The sequence below is a fragment of the Pantherophis guttatus genome, chromosome 8 (genome assembly GCF_059756535.1).
Source record: "Pantherophis guttatus breed Tessera chromosome 8, ASM5975653v1, whole genome shotgun sequence".
Classification (NCBI taxonomy): Eukaryota; Metazoa; Chordata; class Lepidosauria; order Squamata; family Colubridae; genus Pantherophis; species Pantherophis guttatus.
In genome coordinates, this window is record NC_142070.1 from 6,534,779 (window position 1) to 6,558,439 (window position 23,661).

Sequence of the window (23,661 nt, forward strand, 5' to 3'; positions counted from 1 at the left end):
AAACCAGACAATTATAGAGGTGCAGATGACAGTCTCAATAATTCCTCTGTAGAATTGGATCAGCAGCTTTTTGGGCAGTTTGAGCTTTATGAGTTGGCTCAGAAAGAACATTCTTTGTTGTGCTTTTTTGATGACGTTTTTGATGTTGGGTGTCCATTTTAGGTCTTGAGATATGGTAGAACCTAGAAATTTGAAGGCCTCTACTGTTGATACTGTGTTGTCTAGTATTGTGAGAGGTGGAAGTATGGAAGGGTTTCTCCTAAAGTCTACCACCATTTCTACGGTTTTGAGTGTGTTCAGTTCCAGATTGTTCCAGTTGCACTATGAGAAAAAGATAGATAAATAGATAGATAGATAGATAGATAGATAGATAGATAGATAGATAGATAGATAGATAGACAGACAGACAGACAGACAGACAGAAAGATGATACATAGGTAGGTAGGTAGGTAGGCAGGCAGGCAGGCAGGCAGGCAGACAGACAGACAGACAGACAGACAATGCCAGATGCAAGGAACCAAGAACCTCACAATGAACCACTCACAGAAATTTCTCCGCTCATAGAAATTTGAAGGCCTCTACTGTTGATACTGTGTTGTCTAGTATTGTAAGTGGTGGTAGTATGGGAGGGTTTCACCACCATTTCTACAGTTTTGAGTGTGTTCAGTTCCAGATTGTTCCGGATGCACCACGACCTCTTACCTCCCCATTTCCTCTTTATTCTTCCAGTAAAATTATTTCAATTTCAATTATTTCAATTTTTTTTCCCAACCGCTGTTGGATAATTAGAAGATTTATTCATTTTGGCACTGCAGATTGATTTTCAGAAATAAGAATTTTTGTTCTTCCGATGGGAAATGCATCTTCACCTCCAATAACTCGAATGATCGCTTTGATCAATCTCTACCAATTTTCAAGAAAATTTGGGGAGCGGGGGGGGAGCCCAAATCCTGTATGGAAGTTGTTTCAAAACGGGTTGGCAACTGATAAAGTTCATGTCAGTTTCAGCAGAAGCTAATTCTGTCTTCTGCTTCCCAGACTATTACAGTTCAAATTCACAAGCCAAGAAATATTATCCCCCACATGCCAGTTAGATTCAACAAAGAGTCCCCATTTTAGAGGCAGCTCAAAGCAAAGTGACATCCAATAAACCTGAGCTTGTTTTCAATATAACATACAGCCAGATTTTCGCTTTCTGTATGTCGCCAATGAAACAGTGAATGATTGGCAGTTTGTATGTAAAGGGCATCATATCCTTGAGGTTTCAAAAAGATCAGATAAATGGTGCCTGTGTCAGACAAAACAACACATTTTAAATGTCTCAGTACTTGAAATCCTGGGTCGAATGTATCACTGTGTTGTTGTTTTTTAAAACAAAAAAACGGGAATATAATTTTGGACTTCTGCATGTAACTAATACGAAATTTTAACAGCTCATAACAGATTGCTTATGAATCAGATCTTCAAAGCAGGAGGAAAATGGCAATGGGATAAACAGTTTAATAAAGTTAAAAAAATTAAATGACAATGTTGATTAAGGTATCATTTCTTCCTTAATTGTTCTTTCTCTCTTTCTTTCTTTCTTTCTTTCTTTCTTTCTTTCTTTCTTCCTTCCTTCCTTCTTTCTTTCCTTTCTCTCTCTCTCTCTCACACACTTTCTTTCTTTCTCTTCTTTCCTCCATTTCTCCCTTCTCTGTTTCTTCCCTTTCTCTCTCACTTTGTCTTTCTTCCTTGCTTTCCTCCCTCTCTTCCTCTCCCTCTTTCTTTCTTTCTTTCTCTTCTTTCTTCCATTTCTTCCTTCTCTGTTTCTTCCTTTCCTCTCTCACTTTCTTTCTTCCTTCTTTCCTCCCTCTCTTCCTCTCCCTCTTTCTTTCTTTCTTTCTTTCTTTCTTTCTTTCTTTCTCTTCTTTCTTCCATTTCTTCCTTCTCTGTTTCTTCCTTTCCTCTCTCACTTTGTCTTTCTTCCTTGCTTTCCTCCCTCTCTTCCTTCCTTTCTTTCTTTCTTTCTTTCTTTCTTTCTTTCTTTCTTTCTTTCTTTCTCTTCTTTCCTCCATTTCTCCCTTCTCTGTTTCTTCCTTTCATCTCTCACTTTGTCTTTCTTCCTTGCTTTCCTCCCTCTCTTCCTCTCCCCCTTCCTTCCTTCCTTCCTTCCTTCCTTCCTTCCTTCCTTCCTTCCTTCCTTTCTCCCTCCCTCCCTCCCTCCCTCCCTCCTTTCCTTTCCTTTCCTTTCCTTTCCTTTCCTTTCCTTTCCTTCCTTCCTTCCTTCCTTCCTTCCTTTGTTTCTGGAAGGGAAAACAAAGAAACTTTTTTTTGAAGTTTCATTTTTGGTTTTTCTTTCTTGTTTATCTGGTCCTTTTTCCTTGTTTATTTGCTGCTATCCCAATCAAGACTGCTTGTATAACCTGTCACATGTACACAGCCAAGAAACTCCATTCTCTCCCAGGCTCTTGATGTTGTTACCTAGGCTGGTAATGAAACGTCTGCAAAAGCAGAAGCCAGTTCAGAGAATGCCAACAGCCCAACCTTCAGCTCCATATATTATCCATGACAGCAAGAACGCTTGTTTCTAATTTTTAATTATCGCTGTTAATTGTTTTACTATATTAAAGAACATAAATAACAACCAGGTAAAATGGCATTTTTACAATAGGCGATGAACGCTGTTTACATGGTAATGATTAAAATAATTAAACCTTTTGAAATGAAACATGTATATCAATGTTACATAGGATTTCTGAGATATAAATGGAGTTGATGCTGAACAGAACATTATTAAAAAGAGAAGGCCTTCCTAAGTCCTGCTGGATGACTCTATGATTGATGAGATATGGTCATCACCTAGAAAATCTCATGTACAGTAGTGGCCAAAATTGTGGAAACCTTTTAGGAAAAGTGTATTTCCTAAAACTAGCGAATAACATCACTTTTTTTTTTTTGGAGTAGTACCATAAAATTATATATCAATGGAAAGATAATTTAATCAGGAATGTAATGCAATAACTTTTATGAAGGATTTGCTGTTAGAATAGCAGTTACAGGAGAAAGAAGAAAAGAGAAAAAGGTAGAAAAAATGAGATGTACAAAAATTATCACCATGTCAGTTAATACTTAGTTGGGTAACCTTTAGCATGAATGAAGGCATTACAATGTCTTCCTATGGAGTGAACCAAGTCTTTTAGTTCTGCAGCCGTTATAGTGTGAAACCAAGATTGAATGATGGCTTCTATTAACTGGGTTTTATTGCTGGGTCGCTTCTGACTAACAAGTTTCTTTAGTCGGTTCCATAGATTTTCATTGGGTTAAGGTCTGGACTATTCCCAGGCCATTCCAGCAGTGGAATAGGATTATATGCACCAAGACAAATTCCTTGTGTGTCCAATCACACTTGGCCAATAAAAAATTCTATTCTATTCTATTCTATTCTATTCTATTCTATTCTGTTCTATTCTATTCTATTCTATTCCAATAGCAATAGCCCTTAGACGTATATACTTCTTCATAGTGCTTTACAGCCCTCTCTAAGTCGTTTACAGAGTCAGCCTATTGCCCCCCAATAATCTGGGTCCTCATTTTACCCACCTCGGAAGGATGGAAGGCCGAGTCAACTTTGAACCTGGTGTGATTCGATCTGCCAAACTACTGGCACCCGGTGATCAGCAGAAGAAGTCTACAGTACTGCACTCTAACCACTGTGCCACTGTGGCTCTTATATCTTGGAACTCCAAAAAAAAAACCTGGTGTTATTAGCCATCAAACCTCAAAAATACACTTTTCCCAAAAGGTTTCCACAATTTTGGCCCCTACTGTAGATGGAATTTCCCGCTCATAGACTTGAAATTAATTGTCAGATCAAGATCTTGAACTTCCTTAAAGTAGTAGCTTTTGAGCATCACATGGAGATGTGATCTTCAAACAGAAGCTGGCTTGGAGGAATTCCTTTGAAATATTCATGGTGTGGAAATCAAAGCATGGAAATAACAGAATGATGGAGTTAGATCCTTATCTAACTCATGGCTATAGTCAAGCCAGAAGAATCAGGCTGGTGTAGGAGAAGGTGTGGCAAAACCTGAAGTTAAAGGAAGGATTGGCCAAGAATCCCTATGTAGCCACAAGCGTACTAAGTCCAACTTCCCTTGAATTCAGTGGACCTTTATCTAACTTCTAGCAGGGGCTGCCACAAAGAAGAGGGAGTCACGCTATTCTCCAAAGCACCTGAAGGAAATCTATGGAGATTCTCAGTCATCCAGGTCGTGGTTGTCCCAAAGGTGCCTTTTCAAGAGGCAACTGGACCTTCTGGGTTTTTTTCTTTGAAGACATTTCGCTTCTCATCCAGGAAGCTTCTTCAGCTCTGACTGCTTCCATTCCCCACCATCCAATCAGAGCTGAAGAAGCTTCTTGGATGAGAAGCGAAACGTCTTCAAAGACAAATCAAAAAGTCCAGTTTATAATGCCTTGATAAGGCCACACTTGGAATACTGCATTTGGTTTTGGTCCCCATATTATAAAACAGATGTAGAGACCCTAGAAAGAGTGCAGAGAAGAGCAACAAAGATGATGAGGGGACTGGAGGCTAAAACATATGAAGAACGGTTGCAGGAACTGGGTGTGTCTAGTTTAATGAAAAGAAGGACTAGGGGAGACATGATAGCAGTGTTCCAATATCTCAGGGGCTGCCACAAAGAAGAGGGAGTCAAGCTATTCTCCAAAGCACCTGAAGGCAGGACAAGAAGCCATGGATGGACACTAACCAAGAAGAGAAGCAACCTAGAACCAAGGAGAAATTTCCTGACAGTGAGAACAATTCATCAGTGGAACAACTTGCCTCCAGAAGTTGCGAATGTTCCAACACTGGAAGTTTTTGAGAAGAGATTGGACAACCATTTGTCTGAAGTGGTGTCGGGTTTCCTGCCTAAGCAGGGAGTTGGACTAGAAGACCTCCAAGGTCCCTTCCCTTCCTTCAGGTGGTTTGGAGAATAGATTGACTCCCCTCTTCTTTGTGGCAGCCACCTTAGATATTGGAACACTGCTATCATGTCACCCCTAATCCTTCTTTTCATTGAATAGAATTTTGATGAGAATTTCCTTCTTCAGCTGAGGAATAATATTGGCAATGTTCTGGCGACGGTTGCATGAACATTGATTGAAATCAGCCAATTTGTTTTCCGCAACACACACAGACCCACCCAGAAAAAATAGCATTGCTTTCTCGTTCATTTCCGCTCCTTGCTTCTACTAATGGGAGTCTAAACCGTCATTACTCCATCCAGGTGATTACAATAGCTTGAAAATGTGGATGCACCTTATTAATGTACAGCTCATATTGGTGGAATGACAGGAAATTTCATTTTCTCCGTTATAAACCTCTTAATTTGTTTTTTTTCAATTATCACTTTTCCCCAGGTGTCATTAAAGAGACAGTGGAAAAACTATATTTACAAAATAAAAGCCAGGAGTAGGGGGGAATCCCCCCACACACATTTAATCACCTCCATAAAACTAATGATAATTGTTTGTGACAATGTTTATGAGAAGGAACCTTTTTCTCACCTCAGTCTTTTTGTTACCCACCAAATAACAGGTCAAAAGTATGCAAATGGTTGAGGTAAAAAAGGCTAACAGTTGATAGTTTGCTAAACGGGCACGATTGTCAGAAAACGTTATACAGAAATATAGCCAGGGGTGAAATTCGACCAGCTCAGACCGACTCGGGCGAACCGGTAGGGACTATTTGAATCGGTTCACTGAATTGGTAAAAACCACCCCTGGTTGGCCCCGCCCACACCTACCCGCTTGCCCAATCATTGCTCACCCCTTCCGGCTGCTCGACCTGCCCACCCACCCCCACCCTATAGGGTGACACTTTTCTCCCTCCATTCAAAGGGGAGCTGCTGCTCACTTTATGGTCCCTCCTGGCCAGGGATGAAATGCTCCTGGCTCGGACCGGTAGCGATGGCGGCGGGTGGTTCGGAGAACCGGTAGCAAAAATCCCTGCGCCCCCCCCCCCATGCCCAATTGAGCCGCACGATCATCAGAGGCTTTTTTTTTTTTACTTTTAAAAGCATTTTTTCTACAACCTCTTCCAACGAAAAAATGCTTTTAAAAGTTAAAAAAAAAAAAAAGCCTCTGATGATCCCGCAGCTCAGCTGGAATCGTCAGAGGCTTTTCAAAGCATTTTTTTCTGCAACCTCTTGGCCGAAGAGGTGGTTAAAAAAAAAAGCTTTGAAAAGTCTCTGACAATCCCAGCTGAGTTGCCTGATCGGCAGATATAGAATTGGGAAAACTGAATAGCAAATCTCATCCTTTGTTTGTATATTTTCCAAAGATTCTAATCCTCCTTAATATAATGATAAAATATAAATAGTCTCTCTGGGGGAGAGTTGCTTCTTGAAAAATACTGTAAATATTTACTGTAAGAACACAGGTTGAGTGAAGAGTCACAGGTGTGTGTAGATAGGTAGGTAGGTAGGTAGGTAGGTAGGTAGGTAGGTAGGTAGGCAGATTTTTCTTTTCTTGTGCTAATCAGGCTGAAACTAAAGCAGGCTGTTTGCTGTTTGTTGCAACGAGACAAATTGCTGGGAGGCAGAGGCAGATTTTTTTTTCTTGTTTTCCTCCCCCAAAAAGATAGGTGTGTCTTATAGTTCGGAGCATCTTATACTCCGAAAAATGCGATATATTATTATTGAAGGTTTTTTTTTTTTTAAAAAAATACTATTCATTTGTTATTGCTATTTTAATTACCATCAACTGCATAAAATCCACAAGGAGAAATAAGTTGCCTGCATAAATGCACAATCAAAACTTTTATAGGATAACATTACATTATGTATTTTTATTTTATTAATACATTGATACGCTCCTTGCTAAGCCCACTGTTTCTCAAATAGAATTGGTCCTTATGCGCACATGGTCTCATCCGTTGCATGTTATGTTTCACGAAACCCCATTATCAGGGGTGAAATCCAGACAGGTTCCAGAGAACCGGTAGCAGAAATTTTCAGTAGTTTGGAGAATCAGCAAATACCACCTCTGGCTGGTCCCAGAGTGGGGAGGGAATGGGGATTTTGCAGTATCCTTTCACTGGAGTGGGGTGGGAATGGAGATTTTGCAGTATCCTTCTCCTGCCACGCCCACCAAGCCACACCACGCCCATCAAGCCACGCCCACAGAATTGGTAGTTAAAAAAAATGAATTTTACCACTGCCCATTATCTCTTTTTCATAAACAACGATTGCTGTTTGGACATGCAACGCTAAAGGAAAACCAGCATTTAAACCAAGGAGAGATTAAATTAAAGTTGTCTTTCGCCTTTAAAATAGATCTCCATCAAAGCCAAATGGGAGAAGAAGGTGAGTAAAATTAGTTGCTTCCTGTTTAATTTGAAAAGGAGCATTCCTTTTTTTTTCATCCTAAAAATGAGGAATCTAGTTCCTTGAAATGCAAAATGAGGGCATTTCAAATTGCCCTGCCATGTTACTCATGTAAATATAGGATAAGCAGAAATGAAAAGATGCTTATTTGGGGGGGGGTCTCACCTGTCAAACGAATGACTTTCATCTCCCAAATCATTAACATCGCCTAGATTAGAAGCTTAACTTTTATTGCCGTAAATAAACATTTTTGTTGCCATCTGGATCTATTTATTTATTTATTTATTTTTTTGCCACCAGATGTAAAGATTTTGGGTGGGTGGGTGGGTGTAAAAATACGATGCTTTGAACAGCTTCACGCCAAATGTTGTTTTGTGTTTCAGGAAAAGGGTGCAGAAGTAGAGTGTATAAACTTCAGAAACAGATAACACCAAGAAATCAAGGATGGATTTGTTCAGCCTTTGTGCTGCAACATCGAAGAAAGACAACAGGAATTAGGCCTAAACTTTTAATATTCTGAACAATCTTTCATCAGAATACAGAATCGTAGAGGTGGAAGGGACCTTGGAGGTCTTCTAGTTCAACCCTCTACTTGTTGTGACTGAATAATTACAAGACACAATTAGTCCCAAACAAATCTATTTTATTGTAACAGCTGAGAATTGCGTTCATTCCCAGGTGAGTCCCAATTAGTTGCAAAACAAGTCCTTCAGGATAATCACCAACCTTTATCTTCTTTGACACCCTGCCAAAGGCTTTACTTGGCAAAGCCCCATGAAGTTCAGAAGCAAACAAGAGATGCCGACTGGAAACAGAGTTAGCAACGTTGCTTTCCTGCAAAAGGCCCAAGTGCCTTTGTTTCTCTTTTAAGCCTTCTGGGAGGGGCCAATCATCTCCTGGCCTTACTCCCGAGTCGTCCCTTTTGCTTTAGATGCTCTTGAATTAAAGTGCTTGCTATTCAGAAATAAACTGCTTCGGTTCTTGAACTGGTCTTTTAGAGCTAGAAGAAAAATTGTAGATCCTGTCTCTGAGGTAAGTCACACACGATAAAACAAGATTGCCTTGAAATGTTGTGCTTTAGAGTTCAAGAAGTTTGAAATGGCTCTGCTCTGCCTGTCAGTAAATCAACGTTATCACCTGTAAACCCAGGCTTTTTCCTCATGCAATCCTTTCCCACACTGACCAAATCCTCTGAATATCTTGAACAGGACAGAAGAACAGAGTTAGAGGGGACCTTGGAGATCATCTAGTCCAACCCAGAGGTGGGTTTCAGCAGGTTCTGGCCCAATCACCAGGAGACTGTGAGTTCTAGTACTGCCTTAGCCATGAAAATCGGCTGGGTGAACCTTGGGCCAGTCACTCTTTTTCAGCCCAATTCACCTTACAAGGGAAAAACGGAAGATGAAGGTTTGTTTGGATATATTTGTTGCCTTGAGTTATTTTTGAAAATAATAAAGCTGGGATATAACTAAATGAATAAAATAAATGAATATGATTTTTACATACAGCAAAAGCTGTTACAGAGACTCTAGTAACATTTAATTAGGAGTAACATGAGGTTTTATGAGCATATTCTTACCTTTGCTTGCAAAATGTAGCAGGCAGAGGTGGGTTTCAGCAGGTTCGACCAGTTCTGGAGAACTGGTAGCGGAATTTTGAGTAGTTCGGAGGACCGGTAAATACCACCTCTGGCTGGCCCCATCCCCATCTATTCTCTGCCTCCCGAGTCCCAGCTGATCGAGAGGAAATGGGGATTTTGCAGTATCCTTCCCCTGGAGTGGGGTGGGAATGGGGATTTTGCAGTATCCTTCCCCTGGAGTGGGATGGGAATGGGGATTTTGCAGTATCCTTCCCCTGGAGTGGGATGGGAATGGGGATTTTGCAGTATCCTTCCCCTGGAGTGGGATGGGAATGGGGATTTTGCAGTATCCTTCCCCTGGAGTGAGGTGGGAATGGGGATTTTGCAGTATCCTTCCCCTGGAGTGGGGTGGGAATGGAGATTTTACAGTATCCTCACCCTGCCACGCCCACCCAGCCACGCCCATCAAGCCACACCCACAGAACCGGTAGTAAAAATGTTTGAAACCCACCACTTGTCCAACCCCCTATTTGAGCAGAAGAGCCTATACCCGTGATGGCAAACCTATGGCATGCGTGCCAGAGGTGGCACGCAGTGCCCTCTCTGAGGCACGTGAGCCGTCGTTCCAGCTCAGCTCCACCCTGCATGCACATGCGCCTCCTACTGGCCAGCTGGTTTTTAGGTCTGGGGGGGGAACACATGCGGGGGGTGGCGCGTGTGCATGCGCGGGGGGCGAGCACAGGAGGGTTGCTCGTACATGTGGAAGTGGGGGAGCACTCAGGAACTGTGCACATGGGTGGGTTGGGGGAACATGGGAGGGTTGTGCACTCATGGGCGTGGGGGAGCATGGGAGGGTTGCGCGTGCATGTGTGGGGGTGGGAGCGTGCGCATACATGAGGAGAGCGCATGCATGCATGGGGGTGGGGCGCATGAGAGGGGTCACACATGCATTGCATTATGGGCATTACGGGCGTGCGCGCACACTTTCATACGCGCATGTGCATGCTTTTGGCACGCGATGACAAAAAGATTAGCCATTACTGCCCTATACCATTCCAGAGAAGTGGATGTCCAGTCTCTTCTTAACAGCCTCCTCTGGTGTTGGGGAACCACAACTTCTGGTGGCAAGTGGTTCCACTGATTCATTGTTCTAACTGTCAGGAAATTTCTCCTTAGTTCTAAGTTGCTTCTCTCCTTGATTAGTTTCCACCCATTGCTTCTTGTCCTGCCCTCAGGTGCTTTGGAGAATAGCTTGACTCCCTCTTCTTTGTGGCAGCCCTTCAAATACTGGAAGACTGCTCTCATGTCACCCCTAGTCCTTCTCTTCATTAAACTAGACACACCCAGTTCCTGCAACCATTCTTTATACTGTTTATTTTTATTTGATTTGATTTGATTTGATTTATATGCCGCCCTTCTCCGGAGACTCAGGGCAGCTTACAATGCGTTAAGCAATAGCCTTCATACTTTTGTATATTTTTACAAAGTCAGCTTATTGCCCCCACAAACTGGGTCCTCAATTTACCCACCTTAGAAAGGATGGAAGGCTGAGTCAACCTTGAGCCTTGGCGAGATTCGAACCTGCAGTAATTGCAGGCAGCTGGTCTTAATAACAGGGTGCTTTAGACCACTGTACTACCAAGGCTCTTTTTTATTGGATTTATATACTGCCCTACTCCCGAAGGACTCAGGGCGGTGAACAGCCACAGAATAAAACACATAAATACAAAAATTTAAAATAGAATAAAAACAAATTAAATAATTCGGCTGAGACAAATTTAAAATACCCAATAATTTAAAAACAAATTAAAATTTACATTTAAAGGGGGAAAAGATTTAGGCCAGGCCAGCTTGATGAAATAAGAAAGTCTTGAGCTGTGGGAAGCTACCCCCGCCCCCTCCTAGAAGAATGAAATATTTTGAGAAATATTTTTTTTTTAAAAAAAAGGCAGGATAAAATATTTCCCCTAAAAGACGAATAAAAATCTTAAAGGAGACAGAAACTCAGAGCCTCAGTTCCCTGCTCCTCCCACCACCCCAAGCAGATACTGAGCTGGGGCAGCTTTAGAAATTCAGATTTGGTAATCCATTACTCCCTGCAGCTAGGTCTGAACAAAGGTAGGAGTAACCCACTACCACCTAGCAGCAGAGCTCACCACATGGCACAATCTCCTAAGGACATTGCATCACCCTCCAAACTTCAACCAAACTTAGCTCGGACAACCTACAGAGCCAGCTATGACCCCTACGTAACCCCATGGGAGTCTGACAACAGCCAATAGAATACATGTTCTTGCACAGGAACAGGAAGCTCAAGTTCAAAGCCCAAGAGAAGATATAAATACCCCACACTCTCAACTCCATGTGGTCAGCTGCTCCGAATCACATATGCTTGGTGGTTCTGCTTCATCATTAAACTGTCTTTCCAATCAGCCTCCATGTTTCCAGTGTCTTTCTCCCGGCTTGGAACTGAACTAGATGGATATTTCTTCCAACAATACATTTGTTTTGTAATGTCACAACATGCAGAAGTTGTGAATGCTCCAACACTGGAAATTTTTAAGAAGATGTTGGATAACCATTTGTCTGAAGTGGTGTAAGGTTTCCTGCCTAAGCAGGGGGTTGGACTAGAAGACCTCCAAGGTCCCTTCCAACTCTGTTATTCTATTCTATTCTATTCTATTCTATTCTATTCTGTTCTGTTCTGTTCTGTTCTGTTCTGTTCCGTTCCGTTCCGTTCCGTTCCGTTCCGTTCCGTTCCATTCCATATTTTCTATTATATCCCATCCCATCCCATCCCATATTTTTTATTCTGTTCTGTTCTGTTCTGTTCTGTTCTGTTCTGTTCTGTTCCGTTCCATTCCATTCCGTTCCATTTCATTTCATCCCATTCCATATTTTCTCTTCTCTTCTCTTCTCTTCTCTTCTCTTCTCTTCTCTTCTCTTCTCTTCTCTTCTCTTCTATTCCATTCCATTCCATTCCATTCCATTCCATTCCATATTTTCTATTCTATTCTATTCTATTCTATTCTGTTCTGTTCTGTTCTGTTCTGTTCTGTTCTGTTCTGTTCTGTTCCGTTCCGTTCCGTTCCGTTCCGTTCCATTCCATATTTTCTATTATATCCCATCCCATCCCATCCCATATTTTTTATTCTGTTCTGTTCTGTTCTGTTCTGTTCTGTTCTGTTCCGTTCCGTTCCGTTCCGTTCCGTTCCATTCCGTTCCATTTCATTTCATCCCATTCCATATTTTCTCTTCTCTTCTCTTCTCTTCTCTTCTCTTCTCTTCTCTTCTCTTCTCTTCTCTTCTCTTCTCTTCTCTTCTCTTCTATTCCATTCCATTCCATTCCATTCCATTCCATATTTTCTATTCTATTCTATTCTATTCTATCCTCCAGTCCCCTAATCATCTTTGTTGCTCTTCTCTGCACTCTTTCTAGAGTCTCAACATCTTTTTTTTTTTTACATCGTGAAGTCCAAAGCTGGATGCAGTATTCCAAGTGTGGCCTCACCAAGGCATTATAAAGTGTTACTAACACGTCACGTGATCTTGATTCTATCCTTCTTTTAGTACAGCCTAGGACTGCCTTAATAGAGGGATGGAATGAACATATGGTGTGTGTTTTATGGAATGGAACGATAAAGACATGATGTACAGCTTTAGAATGCCAAGCACACACTTCAGTCCAACAAGGTGGAAAGTCAGCATGGACCACCTCTTGCTCTGTGAAGTAGAGGATGAAGAGCAAAGCCAAGTCTACTAAAACATAAAATTGCTCCTCAAACCTCAAGATAGATTGAAGACCTTCATATCAATCTACATAGGTTGTAAGTTGTTGTTCTTAGTTGAGAAGTCATGTCCGACCCATCGCGACCCCATGGACAACGTTCCTCCAGGCCTTCCTGTCCTCTACCATCCCCAGGAGTCCATTTAAGCTCACACTGACTGCTTCAATGACTCCATCCAGCCACCTCGATCTCTGCCATCCCCTTCTTCTTTTGCCCTCCATCGTTCCCAGCATTAGGCTCTTCTCCACTGAGTCCTTCCTTCTCATTAGGTGGCCAAAGTATTTGAGTTTCATCTTCAGGATCTGGCCTTCTAAAGAGCAGTCTGGGTTGATCTCCTCTAGGACTGACCGGTTGGATCGCCTTGCAGTCCAAGGGACTCGCAGGAGTCTCCTCCAGCACCAGAGTTCAAAGGCCTCCATTCTTTGGTGCTCAGCCTTCCTTATGGTCCAACTTTCACAGCCATACATTGCAACTGGGAACACCGTAGCCTTGACTATACGTACTTTTGTTGATGTGCTCTGTCTTACACATTGGCAAAAAGAACCAGAGCACAAAATACAAGCTGAGTGGACACGACCTTGTAGATTAACCCTGACTCTGTCAAGGACTTTGAAGTACTCATATCTAATGATCTAAGTGCCAGAGCCCACTGTAACGACATTGCCAAAAAGGCATTAAGAGTTGTAAACCTAATCTTGTGTAGCTTCTTCTCCGGTAATATCACACTACTAACCAGAGCATACAAAACATTTGCTAGACCAAATCCATGATCTCCTCTAGGACTGACTTGTTTGTAAGTTACATTTCTATAAATCCGCTAAAAGATTTCTACTCATCCTTCGTTGCTTCCTTGAGCTTTTTTTTTTTTTTTTAATCTGCTTTTCTTCCAGATTACAGGTCAGCAAGAAGCTGTCTATCAGGACCTTCCTGGATTCACATTCCAGGTCGACCACATCTTCTGCTCATTTGTCATCCTGCTGCTAGGTCTTGTCATGTACAGAGGTTATGAGAAGATTAATTATACCGGCGAGCATTCTGATGACTTTGCGGTCCCAACAAATGAATTTTCTCCCCCTTTGCCATGACTGATGGATGTTCCTGGCATGCCCCGAGCTCTCTTGGAAGTCAAATGTGATCACCCTTTTCACATGATCCTGGCATTCCCTGTTGAGCGTATGCAAGTAAAGTTGAGCTTATTGCGTTGATGACAACTTTTGTGCCCAACGTTGCTGTGCTAGGTTTCTGGCAAAATCCGTTCCTACCAAGTACTGTATGTAATGGTGTCTGGGAATGACCTTTGGCGTCTAGGTGAAGAGATGTCGCCTACAGAACAGTCAGATAAGAGGAAGCGTAGCCCATGGCTGCAGAGTGGGTAGAGCAAGAAGCTCAGGAGGGACCCAGTCTAAGTTTTATGAAGCTGTGAAGGTGATGGTGAGAGAAGTGTACTTTCAGACAGGTAGCTCTACTGTAAAGAGATAGAAGTAACTTATCTGGAGGTGTTTCTTGTCTGGTTTATCTGGTAATGCTATCATCAGGGGGTTATGCATAAAGTTTGCAGGTAAGGCTCCAAATCCAATCTTCCTTCCTTCCTTCCTTCCTTCCTTCCTTCCTTCCTTCCTTCCTTCCTTCCTTCCTTCCTTCCTCCCTCCCTCTCCTTCCTTCCTTCCTCCCTCCCCTCATTCCTTCCTTCCTCTCTCCCTCTCCTTCCTTCCTTCCTCCCTCCCTCCCTCTCCTTCCTTCTTTCCTTCCTTCCTCCCTCCCTCCCTCCATTCTTTTATCCTTCCATCTCTTCTTCCTTCTTTTCTTCCTGTACACCCTCAGTTAAGGAGTTTATCAAAAAAGCTGTACAGAGGGCATGGGTTTAAAAAGATATCCAGAAAAAGGAGCCAACAAATGGGGATGAATTTATCAAAGAGAGCATGTTCAAGAGTTGTATCAGTGACGAACTCTTCAAAATTATCTGATCTGATTGCCATGTAGATTCTCTGACATGACTGTTTCCCCCAAAATATGACCTACCCCGAAAGTAAGTCCTAGCTTGATTTTTACATGTGCACCCAATATAAGCCCTAATTAAGACCCTCCACTTCCAGGTGCAGGGGGTGGAGCAAGCCACACAGGTAAAAATTAAGCTGGGGGGGATGGTGGGGTGGAGCTGCCCTACTTACTAGGCCTCGCACACCCTGACAGCTGCCTTGGCTTGCTGGCCCACTTCTTCTGCAGCCATTTGCCGTTGCTTGTGCACATAACTCCCAGCCTCTGTTTTGTTGTCAGAGGCCTCCCAGAAAGGCCTCTGCAGCCAAGAAATGGGCTCTGGAGTGACACATGTGGTGCCTCCTTGGCCTTGTTTCGCTATCAGAGGCCTTCCGGAAAGGCCTCTGCAGCCAAGAAACGATGTCTGGATTGACGCACATGTCACCCTTGGCCTCCGTATCGGCATCAGAGGCCCTTCCAGAAAGGCCTCTGCAGCTGATAACAGAGCTCCAGATCAATCCGGAGCCCATTTCTCAGCCACAGAGGCCTTTCCTGAAGGCCTCTGACAGCAAAACAGAGGCCGAGGGTGATGCACATAAGCGGCAATAAGCAGCCACAGAAGACGTGGGCCAGCAGTGGGCTCCCACTGGGTTGGCTGTCAGTGCCTCCGCTGCAAGGTGAGCCAGTGGAAGACACCCCTCGCCCCAAAAATAAGACGTGGTGCCTTTTTGGTAGCAATATATATATATAAGACTGGGTCTTATTTTGGGGAAATATGGTAATCATTTATATCTATTCGTATATAATGTCTGTCTATCTATCAACCAACTATCTATCTAAAGAGCCATGGTGGCACAATGGTTAGAATGCAGCACTGCAGGCGACTTTGCTGCCTGCTGGCTGCCTGCAATTTGTCAGTTCGAATCTCACCAGGCTCAAGGTTGACTCAGCCTTCCGTCCTTCTGAGATCAGTATAATGAGGACAAATGTTGGGGGCAAGAGGCTGACTCTGTAAACTGCTTAGAGAGGGTTGTGAAGAGGCATAAAAGTCTAAGTGCTATTGCTATTGCATCTATCTATCTATCTATCTATCTATCTATCTATCTATCTATCTATCTATCTATCCATCCATCCATCCATCCATCCATCCATCCATCTATCCATCCATCCATCCATCTATCTATCTATCTATCTATCTATCTATCTATCTATCTATCTATCTATCTATCTATCTGTCTATCTATCTGTCACCTGACCTATCTTTGCAAAGCTCTGAGTCAATAGTTGTGGGAAAGATTATGCTTAAGATGGAATATCATGTGTTTCTAAATTTAAAAAAAATCAATTTAAAATATAAGTATATGTATATGCTTGTGTTTGTGTGTGTATGTATGTATCTATATGTATATGTATATATCTATTATATCTATATCTCCCCAAAAGAGCCTTATATATTCTGTATTCTGTATTATCATGTATTATGTATTACAGTCATCAAAATATTTTAATCTTTTTTTTTCTCATTAAGCCATCTGTATTATCCTCATATTTTAATATTTTTTCTGAGCCAAGCCATCTGCATTTTTGGAATTTTCCCTCTCTTGACATATCATCTGCATTCTTGCAAATAAAACACATATGTCTAAGAGCAAATTGTCTATTTAATGCTGATATTTTAACCTTTCTTATACAAAAACATGTTCTTATATCAAAATATTGCAAATTCAATAGCAACGTTTCATGCACTTCCAACACTATCTGACCAATTATACACTGCCACTACAATAGAAATGTATCAGTGCAAAATCTTTCACTATTTAAACTGATGGTCCAAGAGTGACCAATTATTAAAATTGTACATGCTTTGAAAAGTATTTAGAGCTCAAAATACATGAGACCTTGAGCTAAGCCCCTCTTTAAAGCAGCTGTGTCTCGTTCTTTATTTTTCTTTCTTTCTTTTCTTTTTTCTTTTTAATTTGATTTATATGCCACCCTTCTCTGGAGACTCAGGGCGGCTTACAATGCATTAAGCAATAGCCTTCATACTTTTGTATATTTTTTATACAAAGTCAGCTTATTGCTCCCACAAACTGGGTCCTCAATTTACCTACCTTAGAAAGGATGGAAGGCTGAGTCAACCTTGAGCCTGGCAAGATTCGAATTTACTTTAATTGCAGATAGCTGGTGTTAAATTGCAGTGCTTAAGTCTGCAGAGCTATCCAGACTCCTCAAACATGTACAAGATAGCAGGTATAGCAGTGGTGACATGTAAAATTTGTTACTACTGGTTCTGTGGGCGTGGCTTGGTGGGGGGAGTAATGTGACTGGGTGGGCATGGCCAACTTTTTTTTTCTTTTGAAAACATTTTTTCTACAACCTCTGAAGAGGTCGTAAAAAAATGCTTTTAAAAGCCTCTGACGATCCCAGCTGAGCCGCGAGATCATCAGAGGTTTTTTTTTTTTACTTTTTAAAGCATTTTTCTATTCTATTCTACTCTATTCTATTCTATTCTATTCTATTCTATTCTATTCTATTCTATTCTATTCTATTCTATTCTATTCTATTCTTCTCTATTCTTCTCTATTCTATTCTATTCATCTATGTCTGTCTGTCTGTCTATTTATCTGTCTGTCTATCTATTAAATTTCTACACCACCCATCTCACCTAATGACTCTAATGGTGATGTCAAGTTTCTGAAAGACGCCCTAATTAATTCATGAGCCATGATCCAAACTTCAAAGGAAATATAGTCATTTATTAGGAGCAACATTTCGGCAATACTGGGATGCAGTTAGGACTGATCCTCCGTAGATTTACGTTCCCCTATGACCCTGTCTCTCCCCTCCTCTCTGGCCATGTCATAAATCACATTCTCCAATTAACCACTTTGGCTGGCTGTGAAACCTAACGCCCTCCTTCTGATTGCGGTCGGAAAGAATGTATGGAATTCACTTCAGTTCTCCCTCCCTCCTGCTCATGGCAACTTGAAAGCTTTGCAAGTTGACAGGTAACATTTCACCTCCAGTCCCTTAATCATCTTTGTTGCTCTTTCTTTCCTTCTGTTGCTCTTTGTTACTCATCTTCGATCCACGCCAGGAAGATTTACTTATTGAATTTGGCCAAAAAAACATACATACAAATTTAATTTGACTCACCTCTGATAAAAGCTAAGTGATATTCACATATTTCTTCATAAATATTACGGGATGAACTTGAGGATTTTATTGATATCACACGAGGGGCAATGAAACCAAAAGTCATCCGTCTTTATTACGGTAGTCCAACGATATCTGAAACTGAAGCGGTTTAATTGTCTTCTACTTTTGCAATTTCTCTTACTTGAATAAGAAACAGGCCAAATATGAATACAATAATTATTGCACCGAAAACCTCTTTGAACATATCCTTCTCCCCCAGCCTCCTGCTGTGGCATTGTACTGACATAGAAAAATGATATTAACAAAGCCACTAGTCTACCGAGTTGAATTAGATCCATATTTAATCATGAGACGATTTTTCAAGGTGACTGCAGGGAAAGGAAAAGAAGAAGAATTGGACAAAGCTTATTCCCCTGAATTATCAGGAAAAATAATGTGTTGCAGAGGTAAAGGGGGAGGAGAGAGACAAAGGGCCAAATGAATATTGTATTAGTTATGAACTGCCTGACTCGAAAAAGAATTTCAAATACTTTCTATTTTTCTTTTTAATGATCTCCTCATTATCGAGTCTTGGATAAACGAAAGGATCTTTCACCGCATAAAAATGTTTTTTTGTAGTCCTTTATTCTTGCAGGATGAACTAATAGATATTTCCCAACATTTTTTTTTAAGAAAAAAAAAGAAACAAAGAAAAAAAATGGCACGGCCTTTTTGATTCTTTCCTTCACCAGGGTATTAAAAGCTTGGAATCCAGAAGAAGACATCCAAGGCTGAGCCTCAGCTGTGTAATGGGAATAATAGCACCATTTTACAGTGCTTTTACAGCCCTCTCTAAGCGGTTTACAGAGTCAGCCTCTTGCCCCCAACAATCTGGGTCCTCATTTTACCAACCTCAGAAGGATGGAAGGATGGAAGGATGAATCAACTTTGAGCCGGTCAGGATCGAACTGCTGGCAGTGGGCAGACTTAACCTGCAATACTGCATTCTAACTACTGCGCCACCAGGAAGGAGAATGAGAAAGGGAATTAAGAGAGGAAGGAAGGAAGGAAGGAAGGAAGGAAGGAAGGAAGGAAGGAAGGAAGGAAGGAAGGAAGGAATAGCAATAGCACTTAGACTTATATACCGGTTTACAATGCTTTACAGCTCTTTCTAAGCGGTTTACAGAGTCAGCCTATTGCCCCCAACAATCTGGGTCCTCGTTTTACCAACCTCGGAAGAATGGAAGGCTGAGTCAACCTTCAACCTGGTGAGATTCAAACTGCCAAATTGCAGGTAGCCGGCAGTCAGCAGAAGTAGCCTGCAGTACTGCACTCTAACCACTGCGCCACCTCGGCTCATGTCGTTTTCCTCCCATCAGTCCCTCCGCTAGCTCTCATTCAATTGGATGAAAGTGAAGTTGCCTTTGAATTTTGTTTTTTTTTTTTTCAAAGGAGAAAAAAATCTCAGGATGGGGATGAAGTTCTGGCATTCTTGCTTCGGGAGGTGGCCGAGCAGGGTTGTGCGAATGCTGAGATGTGTGCAACTAACCCACCATGATGTACTTCCCTTCCATCTGGGCATGACTCTCCACACTTGTGGTGGAATCTGGCACTGAGTTTCAAAAATGAGAAGAGGCAAGACTGGGTATGCAGAAAGGGAAACAGAAGGGATCCTCCTTAAATCATCAAGATTAATTAGGATAGGATAGGATAGGATAGGATAGGATAGGATAGGATAGAATAGAATAGAATAGAATAGAATAGAATAGAATAGAATAGAATAGAATAGAATAGAATAGAATAGAATAGAATAGAATAGAATAGAATAGAATAGAATAGAATAGAATAGAATAGAATAGAATTCTTTATTGGCCAAGTGTGATTGGACACACAAGGAATTTGTCTTTGGTGCATACGCTCTCAGTGTACATAAAAGAAAAGATACATTCATCAAGAATCATAAGGTACAACACTTAATGATAGTCATAGGGAACAAATAAGCAATCAAATCATATTAGGAAACAGTCAATATAAATCTTAAGGATACCAGCAAAAAAGTTACAGTTATGCAGTCATAAGTGGGAGGAGATGGGTGATAGGAACTATGAGAAGATTAATAGTAATGCAGACTTAGTAAATAGTTTGACAGTATTGGGAGAATTATTTGTTTAGCAGAGTAATGCCAGAGTAATGTCTAGTTGTTCTGGTGTGCAGTGCTCTATAGCGTTGATTTGAGGGTAGGAGTTGAAACAGTTTATGTCCAGGATGCGAGGGGTCTAGTGAGCCAGTTGGGTCCAGTAGTTATGGCACCACCAGGCTAGAAACCGGGAAATGGATGGATGGACGGACAGACAGACAGTCAGACAGACAGACAGACAGTGATGATAGATAGATAGATAGATAGATAGATAGATAGATAGATAGATAGATAGATAGATAGATAGATAGATAGATAGATGATAGAATGAAATTTCATTGCATAAGGCTCTCAAAGGGTGTCTTTGAGTGGGTATCTTTTATTTATTTATTTATATTTTTGTCATGTGGATATAGTGTATATTGGAAGGGGTGACCCTTTGAGAGCTGTACGCAACGAAATTTCATTTTAATGTATGCCAATTAGTGTACATTCAAAGTTCTTCTGAGTTCTAAATCCAAGTCTAATCTCATCAACCACTTCACTCCTCAAAGCCAATTTATCTCTTTACTCTTCATTCCTGCAACTAAGCACCAGGTTCCCCTACAGCATTTTTTTTATTATCCCTGAACATGCCGACGGAATGAGATGTATCAACCAAGTGTACCAAGAAAAGCAGAACTTGTCCCAGAAACTCATACTTTCATTATCAAGGCTGTGCAAAGCCAAAATCCAGTCTGTTCTTTAATGCTTGGTGGATCAGCAAGAACCCACTGTAGGAAGTTAGCACCCACCCATCTCCTAGGAAAATGAGATATTCTAGGAAATATTAAAAGGGCAGAATGTTTCCCCTAAAAGGGAGGCAGAAACTCAGCCCCTCCTCCACCACCTTGGTCAATGGGCCATTAAAGCCTGGGCCAGTCTATTCTACGTAACAAAGATCTACCTCCTTCAGGCAGAGCCATAGTAGGAATTGCCCAAAGCCCTTTCATTACATCATCACCCAGCAAGAGTCAACCAAGCCTGGGACTCAAAAGACAACCTACAAAGTTACTCCTGCAGGGCCCAATGAGAGTTGGACAACCAATCAGAACACAAGCTCAAATTCAAAGCCAAACAGAGGGTATAAAAATATCTCTCTCTCTCTCTCTCTCTCTCTCTCTCTCTCTCTCTCTCTCTCTCTCTCTCTCTCTCTCTCTCTCTCCTGTCCACCATTAAACCACCTTTCCGAGCAGTCTCCATGTTTCCAGGGTCTTTCTCCCCACTTGGAACTGAACCCAGATGGACATTTCTGCCAAAACCACTGTATCCCTGAACAGCCAGAAAAGTCAGTAGCAATCTTTTTTTTTTTTTTTTTGCAACAGAACAGCAAGGAAAAACATCCTGGAATTGCACATTTCTTTTGAAGTTTTATCCAGATAGAGACAAGGCAGTGAGAACACCTCTCCCCCCCATCCCCACCCCTCACCAAATCTGCTGGGTTCTTCTGCTTTGGCAGACATGTTTTTCAGAACTGTTTGTTCTGTGATATTTTGACAGCTTGCTGAGTGGGGTTGTTAGAGAAAGCACTGCAACCAAATATAGTATTTGGATTAGGTTTTATTTGAGCTCTCCGCCCTTGAAAAATGACAGAGGGAAGACTTTTGAAGTTCTTTCTTGTTCTCAACTCTTCTCTCTTAAAATTGTTGATCTCTTGGTGCTCTCTGACCTTGGTGGTTTTCTTGCAGATGTTTTATTACCAAACTATGCCCGGTGCTACCGTGCACAGCTTTATTGTATGCCACCTCCGCAAAGGGAAGGAGACTTGTCCAGTCTTTCTGTTGATATGAGACGTAACACTTCAGACAGTGTTCCACCATGGCATTTGCTCTTTCGATGAGCCCGTTGGTGCTGGGGTGGAACGCTGAGTTCAAGCCTTGGGAGAAACCTATTAGCCGTATGAAGTCACTCCAGGATTTAGCGGAGAACTGCACTGCCCCTATATGAGATAATACTGTTTGTGGGGATTAAAGCTGAGTTTTGCCATGTTTGAGTGCATGTCCTGGCTCCCTTTGTTCCTACCAGGTCCGGCCTAGACCAGCTGAGAGGTAGTGTCATCAGTGCTAGAAGGAGTGGGGTTGGCTCTCTGTTTATATACTAATGGCTTGCCCTACAGAGAGCCAACCCCATTTTCTTCTAGTACTGAGGATGCTATCTAGTGTAGAAAGTTAGCACCCACCCCTCTCCTAGAAGGAGGATTAGAAAATCAGAATATTATATTTCCCCTTAAAAAAAGAAATGGAAATCTTAAGGGAGACAGAAACTCAGAGCCTCAACTCCCTGCCCCCGGCAGATATTTGGTGCCCATTGAGAAGGTCTGGGCCAGTCTATCTACAAAACAAAAGACGTTCAGCTCCAGAGTGATAGGATTAAGACGTGACCCTCCAGGACATAATAGGATTAACCCATCTAGCAGCAGGGCTCCCTGCATTGCAAAACCTCCTAAGGACATTACATCAGTCCAGGGTCCAACCAAACTTGATTCAGACAAACGTGACCCCACATGGCCCAGTGGGAGTTCTGACAGCAGCCAATAGAATACATGCCCTTGCCACAGGAACAGGAAGCTCAAGGGCAAAGCCCAAGAGAAGGTATAAATAACCCTCATTCTCCACTCCATGTGGTCAACTGCACCAGGACCATGTGCGTGATGGTTCTGATTCATTGAACCGTCTTTCCAATCAGCCTCCATGTTTCCAGTGTCTTTCTCCCCATTTGGAACCGAATCAGTTTGGTAATGAAATGTATACAAGAAAACCACTAAGCCTGGATAGCTCAACAGACAGAGCACTGAAATTTAACACCAGCTGTCTGCAATTAAAGTAAGATCGAATCTCGCCAGGCTCAAGGTCGACTCAGCCTTCCATCCTTTCTAAGGGAGGTAAATTGAGGACCCAGTTTGTGGGGGCAATAAACTGACTTGGTATAAAAATATACAAAAGTATGAAGGCTATTGCTTAAACGCACTGTAAGCCGCCCTGAGTCTCCGGAGAAGGGCGGCATATAAATCAAATTTAAAAAAAAAAAAAAAAAACTAAGATCAGAAAGCACCAAGGACCCCACAATAATCCTCCTCCTCCTCCCTTCAAACATTTATCCCTTCTATTCCCAGTGATGTTATCTAATTTGATAATGGAACATCTGCAAGAAAACCACCAAAATTTAAGATTTAAAACCACTAAACTCAGAAAAAGACCAAAGACCCCACAATTCAACCCTTAGCTACAAATATCCTCTTCTATTGTTTATCTCAAGCTAAGACAAGTATTCCTATACGTGCTCCAAATCCTATTCTTTTATCAAATTACTATAAACAGTAACTAAGGCGGGGTGCTATTCAGCAGGTTCTGACAGGTTCTGAAGAACCGGTGGTGGAAATTTTGAGTAGTTCAGAGAACCGGCAAATACCACCTCACAAATGGCACCAGGAATAGGGTGGGAATGGAGATTTTGCAGTATCCTTCCCCCAGGAGTGGGGAGGGAATGGGGATTTTGCAGTATCCTTCCCCCAGGAGTGGGGAGGGAATGGGGATTTTGCAGTATTTATTTATTTATTATTTATTTATTATTGCGATTTAAATGCCGCCTTTCTCCCGAGGGACTCAAGGCGGCTTACAAAATGACAATTTCCAATACAAA